The sequence below is a fragment of the Aythya fuligula genome, chromosome 1 (assembly GCF_009819795.1).
Source record: "Aythya fuligula isolate bAytFul2 chromosome 1, bAytFul2.pri, whole genome shotgun sequence".
In the NCBI taxonomy this organism is placed as follows: Eukaryota; Metazoa; Chordata; class Aves; order Anseriformes; family Anatidae; genus Aythya; species Aythya fuligula.
The window spans coordinates 161,218,888-161,239,287 of record NC_045559.1 but is presented as its reverse complement, the minus strand read 5'-3'; positions in this window follow the sequence as shown (position 1 = coordinate 161,239,287).

The following is a 20,400-nucleotide window of genomic DNA, read 5'->3' as shown; positions in this document are numbered from 1 at the left end:
CACAACATGAAAACTGCTGAGCTTGTCTATACAAATGTTTTGCTATGACTAAGCATAATGTCCTTTGTTATCCAACCAAATGAATATAATAAGGGAATATGAATACATGTAGCAGAGAAATGATGTGTTTTTGAAAGACCTTTCCTTTGAATGAAAGAAGAATAAAGTAAGATTGGCTAAGAATCAGCAAGTTGGTTATAATTGTTCTACATTGGGTGGCTCTGAGGTTTGACTGGGTACCAGCTAACAAATTAGTATATTGATATGTTACGTTTGTATAAGGATTAATTCTTGATATCTGTATGGTCTGTCCATACATGCAGGACTCATCTTAATTCCCAGCATCCTTCTATACCATTTTGAGAAAGAGTTTGTTGTCAAAACAAAACCTACTGATTCACTGTCCCCCACCAAATAAAAAATATAAATAAAAAATATAAATAAATAAAGGAAAGAGAGATTGTCAGAAGTTATTTAACAGAAAACCACCTCACATCAAAAAGAATAATAAATAAACTTCGCAAGACTCTAAAACCCCTTAAGTCCATTGTGTTTCTATTAGAGAAAAATTGTATATTTCCATTTTCTGAGACAACAAGGTAAAATTTTTTTTAAAGGTTAAAAAGTATGTTAACCACAATATGCTACAGTTTGCATATGCTTATTTCATGAGCTTGTGTTCTCTTGAAGTTGGGAGGACTGGATGCAAAGCAGGCACAAAATGCTACTATTCAGATCATGTAGTGCTTAACATGTATTTTGTGCAAGACAACTTAGCAGAAGCTCAAGCTTGTGCCTTCTTCCTTTACTTTGCAATGTTTAGCATGTACCAGATTTGCCTAATGGTGTGAACTGATGGTGTTCATACCTGGCCTCCCTTCAGGATTGGCTCCTTCCTTGACTGTTGCCTCTCAAGTGTTTAACATATTTTTAGGCCAGCAATTGCCTGACTCTACCATAAATTATGCACATCTCTGGGCCTCTGTGGAGTCACCTGGTCAGGAGACAGACTGATCCCTGTTCCTCCTCTCCCCACCCAGCAGACCAGCAAAAGAGATGGAGGAGAGGGAAGGGGAAATGGTGGCTGGCAGTGGTTGCTTTTGGAGGCTCAGCTGAAGGCTGGGAGTGAAGAAAGAGAGTTAAAGACTCTCTTTAGAGAAAGAGAGGAGAAGATGGAGCATTCCAACTACAGGAGAAATGGTGGTTTTAAAAGTATAATAATAATAATAATAATAATAATAATAATAATAATAAAGTAACTGATAAGAATTTATAATTTAAGGGGAAAGAGATGCTAAGGCAGGGAAGTAGAATAAGGGAAGATCCTAGATCTTGTACTGTCAAAGTCCCTGTCACCCAAATTAAATATTTCAGTGCAGTAATTCTTGCTTGAATGTCGACTGTTGTTATGTATCTGTTGTATATGTTATAAGAAGTGAGGAATATCAAAATAGGAGAGAAGGAACCTTGCAAAAGAAACATTGAAATGTCATATATAGTATACTACATATTGACTGTACATACTATACTTCTGTATGCCCATTATTTTTAGATTGTCTTTTCAGAGCTTTCTGTCATTTAGATATTATCAGGTTTTGTAACATATCTTATTTCTGCATACACTCTCATAAGAATAAATATCATGTCTGTGAAGCTAAATAAAAGATGGCCAAAGAGCCGTTGTTAAAGCACTAGAACCATTGTTTCAACTCAATACGTATCTGTATGTATGCATATATGTAGGTTTAAATACATATATATATATATTTGCATATATATGCATATATCAGGGAATTAGGTGCCACTGTGATAGGAGTATTTAGAATACTGAATGATTAATCAGGGCAGTTTTAATCCAAAGATTAAAATATAACTTTATTAGATTGAAGTTCATAAACAAGACACAGAACAAGTTCCTACTCATTAATAATCATTACATATTCAAAGTAGTTAGTCCTTAAATAGCATATCCTAAATTAGTTGTTGGTTGTCTGTGCTAATGCTTTGGCTCTGTCCTGGACTATGCCAATTCTCTCCAAGACATATGTACTGTAGAGGGGATGATACCCAAGCAGTGGGAGTGCAAGCCAGTCAGTGACACTAAACCCAGAAATCAGTCCTTGTCTCTCCTTGGTTTAACACTGTAGGCAAAGACTGCATGACCTCAGAGAAGTCAGTTGGTCTGTTCTAGCTGTACTGTGTTGGATTAAGAAACTATTGTCCCTAAATGTTCATTCCTAGCTTCTCTATTGTATTTATTTGTCTAGAGAATTTGAGATTTATTGATCTACAGAAAATAAATAAATAAATAAAATCATCATGATTTAACATCTTCACCAGAAGATGGGTGTTCTCATATCCTATCCCTCTCTAAGGGTTGTTTATATGGAGGGAAAAAAAATGTATACTCACAGCAACAGCAATTTCCGCTTCTACATATTGGGACTAGATTACAGTTCCTTCTCAGAAACAGTAATGTTTTTGACATCTGGTTTAGTTTCAGTGAATCTTCCCTTCTTGGAAAATTAGGAAGAGATTTTCATCTAACTTGCTATTTTTTGTTTATTTATTCATGTTGTTTTGTTCTATAACAGCAGTCTTTAGTACAGTTGTATCTGTTATCTGAAGGGATTGCTAGCAACTTAAGTTTCATTGTCTTGTGTGTGTCTGTGAAAGAGATTTTTACCTTCATTAACAAAATAACAATGCAAGCCTGTGGTATTAGTACACAAGGAACAAAAGCATTTATTCTGACAGTGTATAAATACAGTTTGGCCTAAAGGTCTGTCAGGAGTCCATGCAGAATTACATGCCTGTTGTGCAGGTTTTTTGTAAATGAATAGTGAAGGTATTTTTTGCCATGACATTTGTGCAAATAGAACTGAGCAAACCATTACAGACGCTTCATCTTCCACGTACACTACCACAGAAGGGTGTGTCACTCTTCTTCTCACTACAGCCTTGCATTGTCTCTTCCCTCCAGGGACACAGCTGATACCTATCTCTGTACCTTGCACTGCAGTCAGACAGAAGCTTTATTAATAATGACAATGGCACATCCTTTGCAGCTTCTTCCTGCAATAATTCACTTGGAGCCTTCTCAGATGTTATCTTCATTGTTTTGTAGTGGCTATAAATACAAAGGTATTTACAATGAATTGTTTCCAAACAATTAGTTGCTGAACCATGTGCTGTGTGCTAAGTTTATATCATCTTTGTTACACCCAGACTCAAACCAAGGGCAGACTCAGTTAGATAAGTGTAGTTCTTCACATCCGGAGCATGAAAAAGATCTGCTCTCCTATCAGCATGGAGTCATTTGCATTTGCAAAATATGAGGCAGCATCTTGGATAAATTTGCCCCTGGATAAATATTTTTGGGGTAGGAATACAAGTACTAACAAGAAAAAATAGCAGAGTTCAATTTTCATTTGGTAATTGTATTTAAATTAGAGTAATAATATTCAACATACATACCATATCTTCTCTTGTTTGCAAGCCTCAGAGGAATTTAGAAGTGGATAACACTAAACATGTGCAAAATGGAGACACCAGAGATTAATTTACTTGTCCAAATCACATCGTTCCTCAGAAGCAGAAAGCAGAGCAGAGAGTGGAAATTCGGACCCTAGCCAGGAAAGTTCAAGTTCTTGAATGGTGTTATTTTAAATATTTTTGTCATGAAACTTAATTAAAAAAAAATAAATCATAACTGAGATAAATGAAGACAATTAGGTAAAAAGATATGCTTACCTTATAAGATTTTTCTTTAAATTTCAGACTTAAACAGAAGCAACTGTCCCTGCAAACTGTAAAGGATTAAGCTAATTGTATTAATTTTTAGAGGTGTATCCCAGAGTTCATAAGTTTGGATGGAACTTACCGAACTACCAAAACTGCCAATCATGCATTCCTTTCTGTTTCTCGGACAGCTGTCATAAGTCTTGCTCTGAGAAAACTACATATGATTTTGAGCTACCCATACTTTGGAATTGTCAATTTCTGACATGGAAAGGTGGAAAATATGATATTCTACAGAGTACTAACTGATGATCTTCCAGTGAATTCAAACAGCAAATTAATTTACTGAAGAGGATATTTATGTGTAAAATCATGTACAAAGGGTGATACTGAGATCTTGACAGAAAGCTGGGTAATCACGAACAATGACATTTAAGAAGTGCCAGATTCTGCACCTGGCATGGGGCAGCCCTGGCTATATGTACAGACTGGGGGATGAGAGGCTGGAGAGAAGCCCCGCAGGGAGGAAGCTGGGGGTTCTGGTTGACAGCAAATTGAATATGAGCCAGCAGTGTGCCCTGGCAGCCAGGAGGGTCAGCTGTACCCTGGGGTGCATGAAGCACAGCATTGCTAGCTGGTCAAGGGAAGTCATTGTCCTGCCCTGCTCAGTGCTGGTGTGGCCTCACCTCAAGTACTATGTGTGGTTTTGGGCACTACAATATAAAAAGGACCTAAAACTATTAGAGAGTGTCCAAAGGAGGGCTCTGAAGATGGTGAAGGGTCTAGAGGACAAGATGTATGAGGAGCAGCTGAGGTCCCTTGGTTTGCTCAGCCCAGAGCAGAGCAGGCTGAGGGAAGACCTCATGGTGGCCTGCAGCTCCCTCACCAGGGGAGTGGAGGGGCAGGTGCTGAGCTCTGCTCTATGGGGACACTGACATGACCCGAGGGAATGGCATGGAGCTGGGACCGGGGAGGGTCAGACTGGGTGTTAGGGAAAGATTCTGCACTGAGACGGTGGTCGGGCAATGGAACAGGCTCCCCATGTCATGGCATCAAGCCTGCTGGTGTTCAAGAAGCATTTGGACAAAGCTGTCAGACATATGGTTTGATTTTTTTGTGTGGTCCTGTGTAGACCAAAGAGTTGGACTAGATGATCCTTGTGCAACCCTCATAACTCAGGATATTCTATTATTCTGTGTTTCTATGGTTTCTAGTACTGTAGTAAAGTGACTTCTAATGTGACATCTGGCCAATGTAAAAAAAGTTTTTTTTTTGTTTTTTTTTTTTTTTTTTTCACTGTGTGACCTGGTAAAGGATGAAGTGCTGTTTCTTTTGCTGTCATGGCTGTGCTTCTGAACTAATGTAATTACTTTGAGTAGCATTATGATCACCATTAAAATGAGAATGCAATCCTATGGAGGAAAAACTTGAAGCTGAGGACCACTGTTGAATCAGAGCGGTGAGTGGTACAGAAAATGCAGTGCTGAGACAATGATGTCTTCTGTCACAGTGTGCAGATTTAGTGGTCTCTAATCTCTAGTCTTAATGGGGCAAAAATTCATGCCAGGGATTTTTTTTTCTTTCTTTTTGTTTTCTCTTGTTTGTTTCATATATACAAGAGGTTGAGGAGGAAGGAGGCTCAGGAGACAGACCAGTCTCAGAAAAACTGTCAGCAGGAGAAAGGGAGGGATGGAATTCCCCACAACCCTGCCTCCTGCTCCCTCTAGAGACCCACATTTTTTATGTCTCTCTTTTCAAGAGAGACAGGAAGGTAGGCAGTGTTAAGTCAGTGGTAATTCCACTGCTGCTGTGGATGTGAAGCAGTGTGGTTTTTTGCTTTGTCCCATAGGAAAGTGAAATTAGCTTTCAGTGGAGTTCGGGAAAGGGTTGAAAACATAACTGATTTTGAGTCGGAGATGGTATACCCAAACCCATGAGAAATAGCTCATGAAGGCAGCATAAAGTTGTGCTCAGAGCCCAGCTAAATGTCACAGAAAACCCTAAAAAAATCCTTCCATTCACCCCTCAAACTTTGGGATCATGAACCAAGACATCTTAAAGAAGCTACTAATCCCAAACAAGTAAGGGATAAAGTCGGGCAACTGCAGTCATACTTTAGACATGTGAGGAAATGGTGTCCTGCAGCACAGAAGACTATGACCCATGGAAACTTTAGGTGATTGGTGTTTTATTGGTCTTTTTTAATTGTCTAAATGTGAACTTAGTATTTAAATGTGTACATGAGTACACAGTATACTCACACAATATATTCCCTAGACGTTAATGTCTTCATTAGACCTGTCTCTTGAAAATATTAGCATCAGCAGCACTGCTGTTATTTCCCTGAGCAGTATTATCGACTCCACAGCCTTGGCCACAGTTTATTTAAGACTCCTCTCCACATGAGAAACAGAAATCCAATTTCCTGTTCCAAGAATGAGGAGTAGTGGTTCAAATGCATTAAGTTCTTGCCTAGATTGTATCTTGCCAAAGAACTTCAGATTAATTATTATTTCTTCCTGGTTAAGTACAAAGTATGTGCTTGATGCTCTGTAAGGCATACGCAAAGACTGTACCTACAGCCAGTTGCTTTTATTTTCAATACCTAATTCTTCACAGCCATGCTTTCATAGCAATCCCATTGAAACTTTATTTGAATTAATAAGAGTTATTTCAAAGACAAACAATTTACATAGAAAGATTTCAGCACATATAAAGATATACATCACAATAATCTCAACAGGAGAGAGAGAGAACTGACATGGAGATACCAGCAAAAGCCAGCAAGTGAGAACATAGGAAAATAAAATTCTGCAGTTTTATATTAATTGCATTAGTAGAGTCACTTCCTGGCTATAATCATTTTACTTTTTTTATTGTTTCTGGTTTGTGTGGAGAAAGAGAAATAATAACTTTTTTTCTTTTTTTTTTTTTTTTTCACAATAGAGTTTGGAAAGAAAATAAGACATCTGTGGTCTCACTGAGGTCTGAGTAAGGCTAGTAGTGCATTTTCCATTAACTTAAATTTAACAGCATCTTAATGTAATTTAATTTGATTTAATTTGCAGTTTTCAGTAATGAATTTTATAATATACATGTAGTTTAAGGAGGCTCCAAATTTGAGATGATAAAACATTTCCAAATAAGATGCAGACAATATTCAAATAATACTCATCCTCAGAGGTATATTATTGTAATTGATACACATGTCAGAGCAACAGATTTCAAAGTTTGTTGATATTTAAAATGCCATATTGTTGTGGCCGATATGGTTATATTCATGGTTATATTCACAAAAGTCTGCTGGATCTGCAGATAAACAGCTTATTCATTGGCAAAGCTTAAACTCGTTTTCCGTATAGAGGAAGTCACACTATCAAAGGACTGTCTTGGCATTATAACTCAACCATTCGGTATTTCTGTTACTTGTGTTGTGTGACTCATTCAGTTAGGTCCCTGTCTCACCTCCCACACTGCAGTATTAGTGTATAGTAACACGGGTATCTCCACTCCAGCTAGGGAAGAACAGATCCTCTGATCAGCTGTGCCATGCATGGGGAACTGTGATCTGGGAGTAGGGTGTTTATGCTTTCTGGAAAAGTCAGAGACTGAGAAAAGTCCCTTTAGAGACATGTCTCTAACTTCAGTCACTTTCAATGTTGCTCCTTTCATTTAATTTCTTATCATTCTATGAGGGAAAGATTGAGATGTCTTTAGTTCTGTGGGTGCAATTAGGTTTCACAGAGATTTAACTAGGGAATTAGCAGATACCAAAGGTTCACTTCAGTGAAGCAAAGAGGGCAAGAAAATTAGAAAAAGAAAATTTTGAGAATGTGAGAGACAAGGTCCTCAATGCAAATAGTAGCATGGAGGAAGGGTTCACTGGAGATTTGCAGTTGGCTGCAGGATAAGAACTGTATCTGCTAAACCACAATATTTTGTATGACAGATAAAATATTCAGAAGGCTGTAGTGTATGTGTCTTGTCACTGCTCACACTTGCTGCAGTTCTTTTTGGTTGTGATGTCATACAAATAGCAGGAAAGTTAAATCCATATTAATTACATTCTACATAGTTGTACAAACATTCTGCAATTTTAGAAGGAGAAATGCAATTCCACTGGAATCTGGCACATTAGACTTATTTCATTTTTGCCATTTCTGTATAGAGGATATGAGTTTATTTAAAAAAAAAAAAAAACTAAAAAATGTTCTTATGCTGTAATAAGTTGTTGGTGGTGAAACCACTTTGCCTGTTCCTTGTAAAGAAATGCTTTGTTTTTCAACATCATCAACTGAGGGCATGCCTCAAAAGAACTTTTTTGATCCGCTTATTTTTCAGGGGACTGCAGCATATGTTTTTCCTCTTCCACTTTTAATATTTTGGTCGCTGGTGAATCCACATACAAAAGCTTCCTTCCTTTAGTTGGAGTCCACAAATGAAAGGCTTTTCTTTCTCTGATTGCAGATTAGCCTGCCAAGAAACAAACTCTAACTGGAGAACATCACTTTAATTTATTTATGGGATACAGATGACAAGGAAGTCTGTCCTCTTCTCAGGCTTTTTGGAAAGCTTTGGGCTGACCCAGCCCAACAGAGTTCATATAGCAAAGGCAAACTATGCCAGGAACCAAAGCCAATAGTCATTGCAAACCTCTGAACCAAAACATTCCTTTAGTGCTTGAATTTCCCTATAATTTGTGTAGATTCCCTTTTTGTCAATGAAGCTTGCAGTGGATAACTAGCTTAGTGCAATCAGACTAAACAACCGTGCTATTCATTCAGCAATTAGATGATAGCAGTAATGCATGCTTTATGGTTTCCGGTCTTCATTCTTTCCTTTCTTTTAAAGTCCTTGGAGACAAACTCTGGGATGTTTGGCAAAGAAGAGGCTCTTGCTGAAAAATATCCTGTCTTTTTTACTTTAGGGTTGCTAATAAGTTCTATTCTCAGAGGCAAAATATCAGATCCACATAGGAAGAAAAGACAGCTAGAGAAAAAGCAACAGTGCCATCATTTATATATACATGAACATTTGCTTTGATCTATTTAAATTTTTTTTTTTTTTTTTTTTTTTTTTTTTAATGCAGCAGCATATGGCTTAATTTGGAACAAAAAAAAAAAAAAGAATATATTTTGACTACAAATAATTTTAGAAGAAATAGAGCAAGTTACATTTGCTCAGTAAATGGTTTTAGTGTAGGGCTAGAGGAAATAATTTTGCTGTTGTTGCAGAAGATAAATCTTTTTGGAAAGGAAGACTTCAGTTCTTCAGTGTTCAGTGAGGAGTTTCAGCTTTGGCCAAAATCAGCTGTGGTTTTTACCCTTTCTTTACCACTGTACATAACTTCTCTGCGTACAGAAAAAAAAAAAAAAAAGATACATATGTTTCAATATCTCAGTCCCATTGTTAATGATTCTATCAGTTAACAGGCAAAGTTTAGCTCTTTGTGTGTGTGTGTATATATATAAGATAAACTATATATATATAAACTATTTTTTTATATATATATAAAAGACAAACTAAGTCAATGAAAAAAGGATACAGCTTAGCTGCTCTTCATATAGTAGGAACACAAACTGTTGATTATCTACTAAGTTTACATTTTCCTATCCTGGCAATTCTTCCTTCTTCCTCCTACACCATTTTTTTCACTCAGCTACTGTGTGACCTCAAACAGATCAATTAAACTCCCTGCACTATAGTTTCTTTATTTAAGAGCTAATCCAAACCCCATTAAACTCAATATGGGCTCTGAGAGATAAGTACTGGCAGATTTAACAGTGGTAGTTTAAAGCATTACAGCACCCAGACGCCTTTCTTATCTCTTTGAAGAGCTTAATTTCCCAATAATGGGCAAGGAAGGATAGGATATGAGCCATGTGTCAGTCACTGTGGTTTGCAGTAGAGAATATTAGATTAAATTGCACTGAACGTAGGTGCTCATTAATAAATGGACTATAAAATGTGGCAGTTGAGGTACAGATACATACTTTGTTCTGTGGTTCTGTAATATTGGTGATGACCTAAGACAGATGGCCAGGCTGAGAACATGAACAGTACCTCTTCTAACTAAGAACATGAAAGACCACTTGCCAGAGCTATAAATACTTTACCTGGATAACGCAGTAGCATTAGAAGAAACTGATATCAGTAAACTGCTTGAAGATGCTTATAAAAGGCAATGAATAACAATAAAGTATCATTACTGTTTATATGTCTTCAGGAAAGAATGCTAACATTTACTTTTTAAATACTAAAAGAAAAAAAGAAAAAAATATAGGAAAAAAGGAATTTTCAGCTGACTGCAAGTACATTGCATTTCTATTCAGACCACTTCATTTTGTTTCCAAATACACTGTTTTGAAACACCTTTCAGCATAAGGATTGTCATTCTTACAGACAGAGATTTGGCAATCAGACACAACAGGATAAATGTTTGTGTGGACTTGAAACAGAAAGAAAGACAGAGTTATGAGAAGCCAACAGAGCAAAGTGACATTCCAGTGTGGTTTGTACTAACCACTGAGTTGAAATACCTTCTGCATTGGGACAGTCCTCGGAAGCTAGTCTAGCGTCTGTTTAATTGTCTACTTGAGTTCAGTGAGGTCTTGTTCAGGACCAAGGTCACTCCATCATTCTTAGATAATTTAGCTCATGAAGTGGTCATGATTAGAGTCTTGTTGCCCTTGTTTCTTCTCTTATCAGTGGTAAGAACAGTTCTTCAAAATTAACTGAAGATCTCTTCCCTGTGAGTGCTTGAAGGAGAAAGAATTATGGGGGCCTGGACTATGGTCTGCTGTTGCTCTACTGACATATTAAAGTTGCCTTATTATTTAGACAGAACGATCCAAAGACTGCTTTGCCAAAGCAGAAGAGGTCAGATTTTTTGTTTCCAAGTCCAAGACTAAAAATCATTATACAAATGCTCCATATTCATTTTTCTTTAATTGGACTATATTAACCAAATGTAGTATGATATTGGTAAGTATAGCAGAGAGCAATACGAATAGTGGCAAATCATTATCTTTTCCACAGAATAACAGGACAAGATAAAAAGAATGCAAGCCCATTCATTTAAACCTTGCCAAAAATAAGAAGGATCATATTAACAGCAAGAATATAGATCATACAACACTAAAAATCAATAAGTATTGGTAACATCTGAATATCAACAATTAAAGTCTGCCTTGCACCAGTAAATGAAAAGTAAAAGTTTCAGGAAATTGTTACTAGTGATTCAGTCATATACTCTACTTAACCTCAGTGAAATCAGCAGTTTCAAAACAGAAACATGCATACAAATTCTCCTGTACATTGCCTGTGTTTACTCAGTTAGTATGGCCTTTGAAACAGAAAAATGAAACAGGAACAAAGCTTCAATGCTTTAGGGCTAAGGAAAAAAATATTAAATCAAGGATGAAAATTTACAACATTGTATTGTGGGAGAAACAAAAATTAAATATAAAATGATCTCTACAGATAAAGAACAGTGATGTGAAAAATATATTATTTATTTTACACTAGAAACATTCCTACTGGAAAGAGTATGGCATTGGTTGAGTTCTGGCTATAGCAAAGCCTCCTTTGAAAAAAAATCTGTGGTTTTACAGGATATGGGCAATCGTGCTGCCTTTCAGTTTGATGGTTTTCACTTTTGGGACATGAACAGTTATCAGCAATGCATCATACGTAAATTTACTTTATTTGTACTGTTTACTATCATTTGTAGTGTGTCATTATTTTAATTTTGTTGTAAGTCTCAATTGAAACATTAAACTTTTTATGAACTGGAAATCTTGGAAATCCTTCAGAGGACGGCTTTTATTTATGATATTGTAGTCAGTGTTTCCATTATATCCCCCTGTTTTCAGGGATTTATAACTTAGTTATAAAAAAATCATTCCAGACTGAAATTTGGCATATGGGATTGAACCCAAAGAATGAAGTTTTTACCAGGTTTGAAAATAAGTCTGGTCACATGTAAACTGCAGGATATAGAAGTGGATGAGGTTTAAGGTATTCTTTAGAGATTGTTCTGCTTAATTATTATGTTTCCTTGAATTATACCATTTGCTACAGCCATTTCTATATTAATAATATTGTATTTAAAATGCCTTTTTCATCCTGCACTTTTGGTTGAAGAATAGAGTGATTACCACTATGTTTACCACTGAAATGTAACAAGGATGAGTGTTTCTGAAACCTCAGAGGAACATGATAGTTACTTCTGAGTAGCATAGCTTTCTGGTTTAGTACATAGAAGAAACACAAGCAAACCAAATATTGTCAAAAAACAACTGGCCAACCAACCAATAAATAAATAAAAATGCATACATACACGTCTGTAGGTATGCATATATAATATATATATAAACACAATATAAACACACACACATATATACATGTATATTTATATATCCAAACATCTAAAAGAATCATACAAAAGCAAACAAATAAACAAAAACCCACAAAGCTATAGGTGACACTAGGTAGATTAGAGGCAGGAGAGTTAAGGTATTCTAAATTCTACAGCGAATATTATGGAATAAAATGATTCTGTAGAATTTTTTTTTTTTTTTTTTTTTAAGCTCTCCAGTACCATTCCCAACACAGAAAATGATATCTTTAACTGTCAGATTCCTGTTGCTGTCTCACTGGAACATAACCACAGTAAAGAAGAAAGACTACCATTACAAATTCATTATTTTCTGGGTCATCTGTGGGAGGTTTCATACTAAAGTAATTACTAAGCTCTACTTTTAGCTTGCCTGTTTAAAGGAGAGAACATTCGGGGAAAAACAAAAACAAAAACAAACCTTTGCAAACACTTTTGTCAACTAACATTTTTAATGAGAATTTCTTCTCAGATTTCTACTGTCTTTATTAAGATTTTAATGCAAATTATATCCTTCAAACAAATATAAGAGGATCTCTTTGAAGCTATCTGAGAATTTTTGCTGAGAGGATTTACATGATACTAGGTTTACTGACCACAAAGACAAAACAAACAAACAAACAACAAAAAAAAAACAACACAAAACAAACAAACAAAAAACATACAGTGCCAGGAAGTTTTAGACAGATATAATGCTATTAAATAGTCAGAAAGACCACCTCTGTTTATCACCTCTCTTATTTAATCTGAGAAGAAAGAAGATGTGGAGCAGAATGTACTAATGTACTAGCAGGTCTGAATCCATCAATTCATGATAGATGTAGCTTCCTGTTTTCTTGGAGTTTCCATATACCTGACAATATAGAATGAAATGAGATCAGTATTAAAATCTTTTTAATGATGAGGTTGAATCTTGTTAATTCGACAAAGCCTAATAATATGTACAAAGGAACAACAACAAAAAAATACATTTTATAGGACTGTGAATTGTCATATTGTCATGTTGTGTAATAAATACGGAAAAAAAAAAAAAAAAAAAAAGCAAAACCGTGGTTCGCTTTTTTTGGAAAGAACCTGAGATGATAAAAAAAGAGGATGATTTCCCAAGTGATGTAATGACAATATATGGTGATTGTGGAGGATGTTACAGGACACCCTGCTGTGAGGGTGACTGAGCACTGGAACAGGTTGCCCATAGAGGGAATATTATTGGGAATATTCAAAAACCAACTGGAGACAGTCCCAGGCAACTGGTTCTAGATGACCCTGCTTGAGCTGGGAGTTTGGTCCAGATGACCTACAGAGATCCCTTCCAACCTTAACCATTTTGTGATTCTGTGTCAGACTGGTGTACTTGATCTCGTGTTATGCGATTGTGACTGTGACATATATACTCATTACACATTATTTTGTTGCATATGTTGTTACAGTCAGAACAAATACAAGGCACATCTCTACCCCAAACAAATGGTAGAGGGTCATATGTTATTCCGTAGTTTCGCTGAGACATTGAAAACTAGCATGTACCATTTTTGAAACAGTTCGCTTTTAGCTGGTGTAGCTGATCCAAATGACCATTGAAGTCAGCATGGAATGTTTCCATTAACATCAGCAAACTATGGACAAGTTCCTCAAAATCTTACTCTACTTGGTAAAGACCATACCACATATATGATTTGACAACATTAAATTTAGTATTCATAGGTTGGAGTGAAATGGCTGAATACATAACTATAAATTGAGAAATTATGAGAAAAGACTGAGATAAAATGGTAGAAAATCAACAGCTTATTTCAGTACGTCTAATGGGACAGAAATGTGCACAGCAAGAAACATAAAAGCACAAACAATGAGAATAACAGTCAAGTTGGTGGACAGAGTTAGTGGTTAAACTGAGTTAGATGGTTAAACTAGCTAGCAAATAAGACTTAAGATTATGAATTTGGGAAGAGACTACCAGTTAAGAAGTAAATTAATATGTAGGGCTGAAAAGGGTTAAAATATATTTTGGAAAGACTCTTCAAAAAGAATAACAAAGATCACACTTGAGGCAAGTCTTCCATAACATTTTAATGGGTGCTCTGTGCATCTGCAATGATAAAATATGTGTGATAAAAAAATGGTGAGTCATTGGCAATACAATTAAATTATATGGGCAGAGCTGGCAGACCTACAAACCTGGAAAAAAAGGATTCTAAGAATCCCCATCATCTTTTTCAAGGAAGTGAATAAAAATGCCAAAGAGGGAAGAAGAGGATGTGTTAATTAATCACAGCAATATGATCTGGTATTGAAAAAGGTAGATGACACATAGAATACATGTATATCAAAGGTACAGAGAGTTTCAAGAGACATTAGTGAAGTTTCCTTTACATTATTTACAATTTTGTCAATCTGTATATTATACAAAAATGTATTAAACTGAAACTAGAATGAATCAGAAAAGAAGGGATAGCAAGGGAAATGGAGAATACCTTCTGAGAAGAGCATGATATTTAACTTTGCAACGAAGACTGAGACGAGGATATGGTTGCTGCCCCTAAATATGTTAAGGATGTAATATCAGAAAAGGAAATAGCTGTGTTCAGAAACAGTGTTGGCATAAAAACAAAGTAGATGTAAAATAGCCAGGAATACGCGCAAAGGAAAAATATATGAGAAGAAAGTTTATAAATGCTTGAATAATGAGGTTCCAATATACATTATGGTGGTTAAAACAAGCAAAGCCTTCTTTAAATACAGCATCGTAAGTTTCTTAGGAAGATTCAGTGCTGCCTTCAACAGTAAGAAAATGAACATGAAGGGCCATGAGGCCCTCTTTGTGTTCAGTAAATGGCCTGATTTTCAAAACTTCTGAATTCTTGTAGCTCCCATTGTTTTGCCATTTTTGATATCCATCATTTCCTGTGATGCTCTCAGAAACTAAAACCTGATGGCTGGAATTATTTAGTATCTAAGTTATAGATTTGCTTTATGACTGTTATGAAAAGTTTGTTTTAGATCTCACAGAATCACAGAATTTCTAGGTTGGAAGAGACCTCAAGATCATCGAGTCCAACCTCTACCTAACGCTAACAATCCCCACTAAACCATTTCCCTAAGCTCTACATCTAAACGTCTTTTGAAGACTTCCAGGGATGGTGACTCCACCACTTCCCTGGGCAGCCTGTTCCAGTGTCCAACAACCCTTTTGGTAAAGAAGTTCTTCCTAACGTCTAACCTAAAACTCCCCTGGCGCAAGGGGGAGTTTTGTCATCTATGGCAAAATGAACTTGCAAACAGTTATATTGTTGTGAGGTACCTAGTTAGTTTAGTGTTATGGTTGCTAGCCTGCTTATTTCACCAATGCAAGCCATGGAATGCATGAAAGCAACCCACAGATTGGCCATCATGACTTTGCTTTCACACTCCCACAGAATAAGTCTCTATCCTCCTTGAAGTGCCCAGTGGGCAGTCTTAATTCCTACAGTGTTTCAAATATATGCACTTTATTTTAAAGATTATTCTAGATTTCCTTTAGCTTTCATGAATCACATTGTATATAGCTTTTATTTACATATATGAATGAATTCTAGAGTCAGTTTGTGAGCAGAAACTGAAAATATTTTTTCTGTAGGGTTTGATTGAGATTAAGTGATCTTTTGGTAGTGGTCAATTAAATTTCAGCATTAGTTTTTGTGGAAAATTGCTGAAATCTGCAAATGAAAAAGCATTTCCTCTATTATCCTTATGGTATAAGCAAACACCTCATAATAATTTCTTAGGATGAGGCTGAAGATATATACTTTACTTGTGGTTTAAACAAATAATGGAAATTGAGCAGAGGAAGAACTCAGTGGAGGGTGACTGAACCCTCTCTTTTATTTGTTTTTACATTTTCTGTTGGGATTTGCAATCTGGCAAGCTACCACTAAATTAATGAATTTCATGGGCTGGAATTTCACCTAGAGTGATAGTTATTTGTATTGACATGTATCATTTCCTCTATGCCCCCTGGCATTTTTTTTTTTCTGTACCTGTGCTTTCAGGAACACTCTGTATATTCTTTTTTAGCCAGGTCTATGTGATCCAATCTACCAAAAACCATCAGTATTCATCCTCTAATATTACCTTTGATCTGCCAAACATATTTCATATCAGTGGGCAAAAAGAGCAGTGTGGTCTGAAAGTTTTCCGCACTGATTTTGTATGCCATAAAAGCTTGCACAGGCCACTCCTCAGGTCCTGCATAGGCCTGCCTACACTGAAATTAAGTTCTGACAGCTTCAACCTGGATTTAATACAAGATCAGCTAAACAGGTGTTGATGTCCTTAGCTATATCTTAAGGTTGCAATTTGTAAAACTGGAGGTTGCAATATGTTATTAAGGGTTTGGTGTCAAGGAAAGCAGAAGGGATACTTTGTCACTGAACAATACCTGCTCATGTGCGCATTGATTTCTTCTATTTTTTTTTTTTCCAGTTAAAATGTGCCTTTATTTTTACCTGTTCCTTTCATAAGCCTGCTCCTCATTATTCCAACTTGCTAGCCAAAACAGATGCATGATATTTACTCTGTAAACCTATCACTTCCTTTTTTGTTTTAGTACATTTTGGCAGTTTTGCTAGCTTCATTTTTACCCATCTTTCTTTTTTTCTTCAGTGGATTCTTTTCCAGGAGCATTTGATTTCCATCTGTCTGTCAGGCTACATCTACACCACTAAGTAAAAGAGCCTGCTGACTTGTCCCCTAGGCAAAGTGACACCAAGCAACTCACATTTGCAGTACCAAAAATCCCTTCTAAAGTAGATTTCTCCCAGGTTTAGTGGTCCAAAACTGAGATTGTGAGTGAGCTAACTCTTAATCAGTATGAACATCAGCAGTTCAGTACTTGAGTCACTCCCATGCCCATTTTTGTTTAACAGTACAGTTATACCTTTAGGCAATGTCTATACTAGTAAACAATGTGAACCAAGGCTCATTCTCTGGACCTGGGTGTGTGGTATGGCAGAATTTGCACCCATGTAGCTAGTCTTTTACCTCTGTGAAGGTTGGCTTCATCTTTAGCAACAACTGTGAAAAATCTGTGGCTTGTGCTATCTCCAAACTATGCCTGGGAATGGTCTGAGAGGCAGGTATTTATCACAGACAAAAGCCATGCCAGGGAATGTAATTAATAAAGATTAAGTAGCTTATATGTCAGATGGAACTTGAAACCATTTCCTGTTCCTTTTAATTTTACTGTCACATGCAGCCTTAGGTCTGACTGCAGGTTCTGGAGAAAGCACTGCTGAGCATGTGCATCCCTTTCTATCCAGTCCTCCTGAGTCTGGTCCCTTTTGCCATGTCTCTGCACCACTCTCTTTGCCACTTTTGGCACCTAGTCCACGTTTGCTCAGGCCTGTGTTTAAACTTCATTAAGGAGGTGGTTTAGTGGGTGATATTGGTAGTAGGGGGACAGCTGGACCAGATGATCTGGGCGGTCTTTTCCAACTTTAATGATTCTATGATTCTGTGATCTCTATTACCCCTCTACTCCTCTAATGCTATTTCTCTCTTACTGTTCTCCATATCCAGGATGAGTTTCACAGCTCTTCTCCTAACTCCATCGCTGCTGTGAGCTTTTATTCTCTCATCCCACTCTGCTTCCTTTTCTTAGTGGTTAGTTTGTTTATTTATTTATTTATTTTATTCCCTCTTCCTTTTTCCTCATTTTTTTTTTTTTCAGCATTTGGTTCTGTTATCCTTAGCTCTGCTTGCCTTGCTTATTTCTTTTGCCCTGCTTCCAGACCCACGTGAAACCCCAATCCTCTTCATTCTGGTTTCCACAGCATCCCCTCCTAGGCTCCTTGACGGGTCTATTCTCCCCACATAGCCTGGCCAGCATGCAGCTGGGTGTCCATGAAGAGCCCCTTCTGCTCCCCATGTCCAAGTAACCAGTGGCTAGGTTTGCCAGTGTCATCTCCTTTGTCCACATCTAAGACAGATAGGAGAACCAGTCACCATGAAAGTTTGGCTCTTCTACTGTAGTTCCAGTTTGCTTCATTGTTTCTTGGGGAAAGCAAATGCATAGCTGGGTGATAAAATATGTAATGAAGAACTAGTTCATACCCAGCAAGGACTGCACTTTCACAGAACTGTAATGTCTGGCTCTACAGAAGGATCTGGATTGGCTGTACCGATGGGCTGAGGTCAACTGTATGAAGTTCAACAAGGCCAAGTGCTGGGTCCTGCACCTGGGGCGCAATAACCCCAAGCACAGCTACAGTCTGGGAGATGAGTGGTTGGAAAGCTGCCTGGAAGAGAAGGACGTGGGAGTATTGGTTGATAGTTGGCTGAATATAAGCCAACAGTGTGCTCAGGTGGCCAAGAAGGCCAACGGCATCCTTGCTTGTATAAGAAGCAGTGTGGCCAGCAGGGCTAGGGAAGTGATTGTCCCTGTGTACTCAGCTCTGGTGAGGCCGCACCTCGAGTACTGTGTTTCAGTTTTGGGCCCCTCGCTACAAGAAGGACATTGAGGTGCTCGAGAGAGTCCAGAGAAGGGCAACGAAGCTGGTGAGGGGTCTGGAGAACAAGTCTTATGAGGAGTGGCTGAGGGAGCTGGGATTGTTCAGTCTGGAGAAGAGGAGGCTCAGGGATGACCTTATTGCTCTTTATAAGTACCTTAAAGGAGGCTGTAGTGAGGTGGGGGTTGGTCTATTCTCTCATGTGCCTGGTGACAGGACGAGGGGGAATGGGCTAAAGTTGCGCCAGGGGTGTTTTAGGTTGGATATTAGGAAGAACTTCTTTACCGAAAGGGTTGGTAGACATTGGAATGGGCTGCCCAGGGAAGTCACCATCCCTGGAGGTCTTTAAAAGACATTTAGATGTAGAGCTTAGTGATATGGTTTAGTGGAGGACTTGTTAGCGTTAGGTCAGAGGTTGGACTCGATGATCTTGAGGTCTTTTCCAACCTAGACAATTTTGTAATTCTGTGATTCTGTGGATTTGGGCTCTTCTTGATGCAGTCTAAGTGACACATAGGTCTCCTTTCCTAAAGTTTCCTGTTGTCTGATTTTAGTCCTACAGAGTTACCTGAAGGGTAAATAACAGTAAGCAAAGGAATATCAGCATAGCTTAGAAACAAAGACCTGAGCCTATGAGTTCCCACTGAATATGTTAAAAAGGAAGATTTCTAAAAGGCTTAAACTTCAAATGCTTTTACCCAGGCAAAAAGCGCTGACAAGAAATTAGTTTCCCCCTTCTCGTTTCCATCACCCCAAACTTCAAACTTCTGCATTATGCTTAAGAATACTTGAACTTCTTCAGGAAAAGGTCATCATTATTTTTTCAACCTTGCTAAACAACAGATTTTCCTTAACCTCATTCTCAGAAACAGCTGTAACATTTTGGATGAAACTTCCTGAAATATTTCTGCCTGAGGCAGACACCTGGCATGGAAATTTCAGCCCAAACATTAAGGTTTGGCAAAGCGATATGCAGCTGAAACAGGCTGTATAATGGGAAGTGTTAGGCAACTTTAATAACAAAATTACCAGCCTTACCCCAACACCAACCCTAACTGATGTGCCAAGCTCTATGATAAAATACTTAGTTTGAATGAATGATGTCCTTACATATCAAAAACAAAACAAACAAAACAAACAAACAAACAAACAAACAAAAAATAAGTTGGAACATAGCCTTCTTCCAGATATAACAAACATTTCTGACTTATGGCTCAGTGATGTAAAGAGGACAAAGTAGATTAATAACAAAACATAAGATGTAATCTTCAGTTTGTGTCTGTTAAAGAGTGAAGTGGATAAGCAAAGTATATAATATTTTGTTGGTTAGATCTTATGTGTTTGAGTCATCCAAAAGTCAGATGGTTTATTTTCTTCAAACATACCCCAAACTGTTAGCCGGAAAACCACTTAGACATTTAGATGGCAAATGTAAGTTCTGAAAACAATAACAGAATTTATTGATCTTTCAACACATTACCCAAAATGTTTAACAACTGCTTTTTCATTCAGTTTCTCCTTCCAGTACAAGAAGAACTTCATTTCCTCTTCCATGTGTTCTCCTTTCTCTAAAATATAGTCCTGTCATGTTCTTTAACCAAAATAAATTGGTAAAATCGGTAAATATGGATACATAATAAAACTTTTTCTCTTTCTTCTATACACAAATATAGTGGAATAGGTTTGTAGTTTTATCTTTATATCTTAAAAAAAAAAAAAAAAAGTACTTTTTCATACAGATTTATTTAAATAATATGTATTTATCTGGAGAAAGAG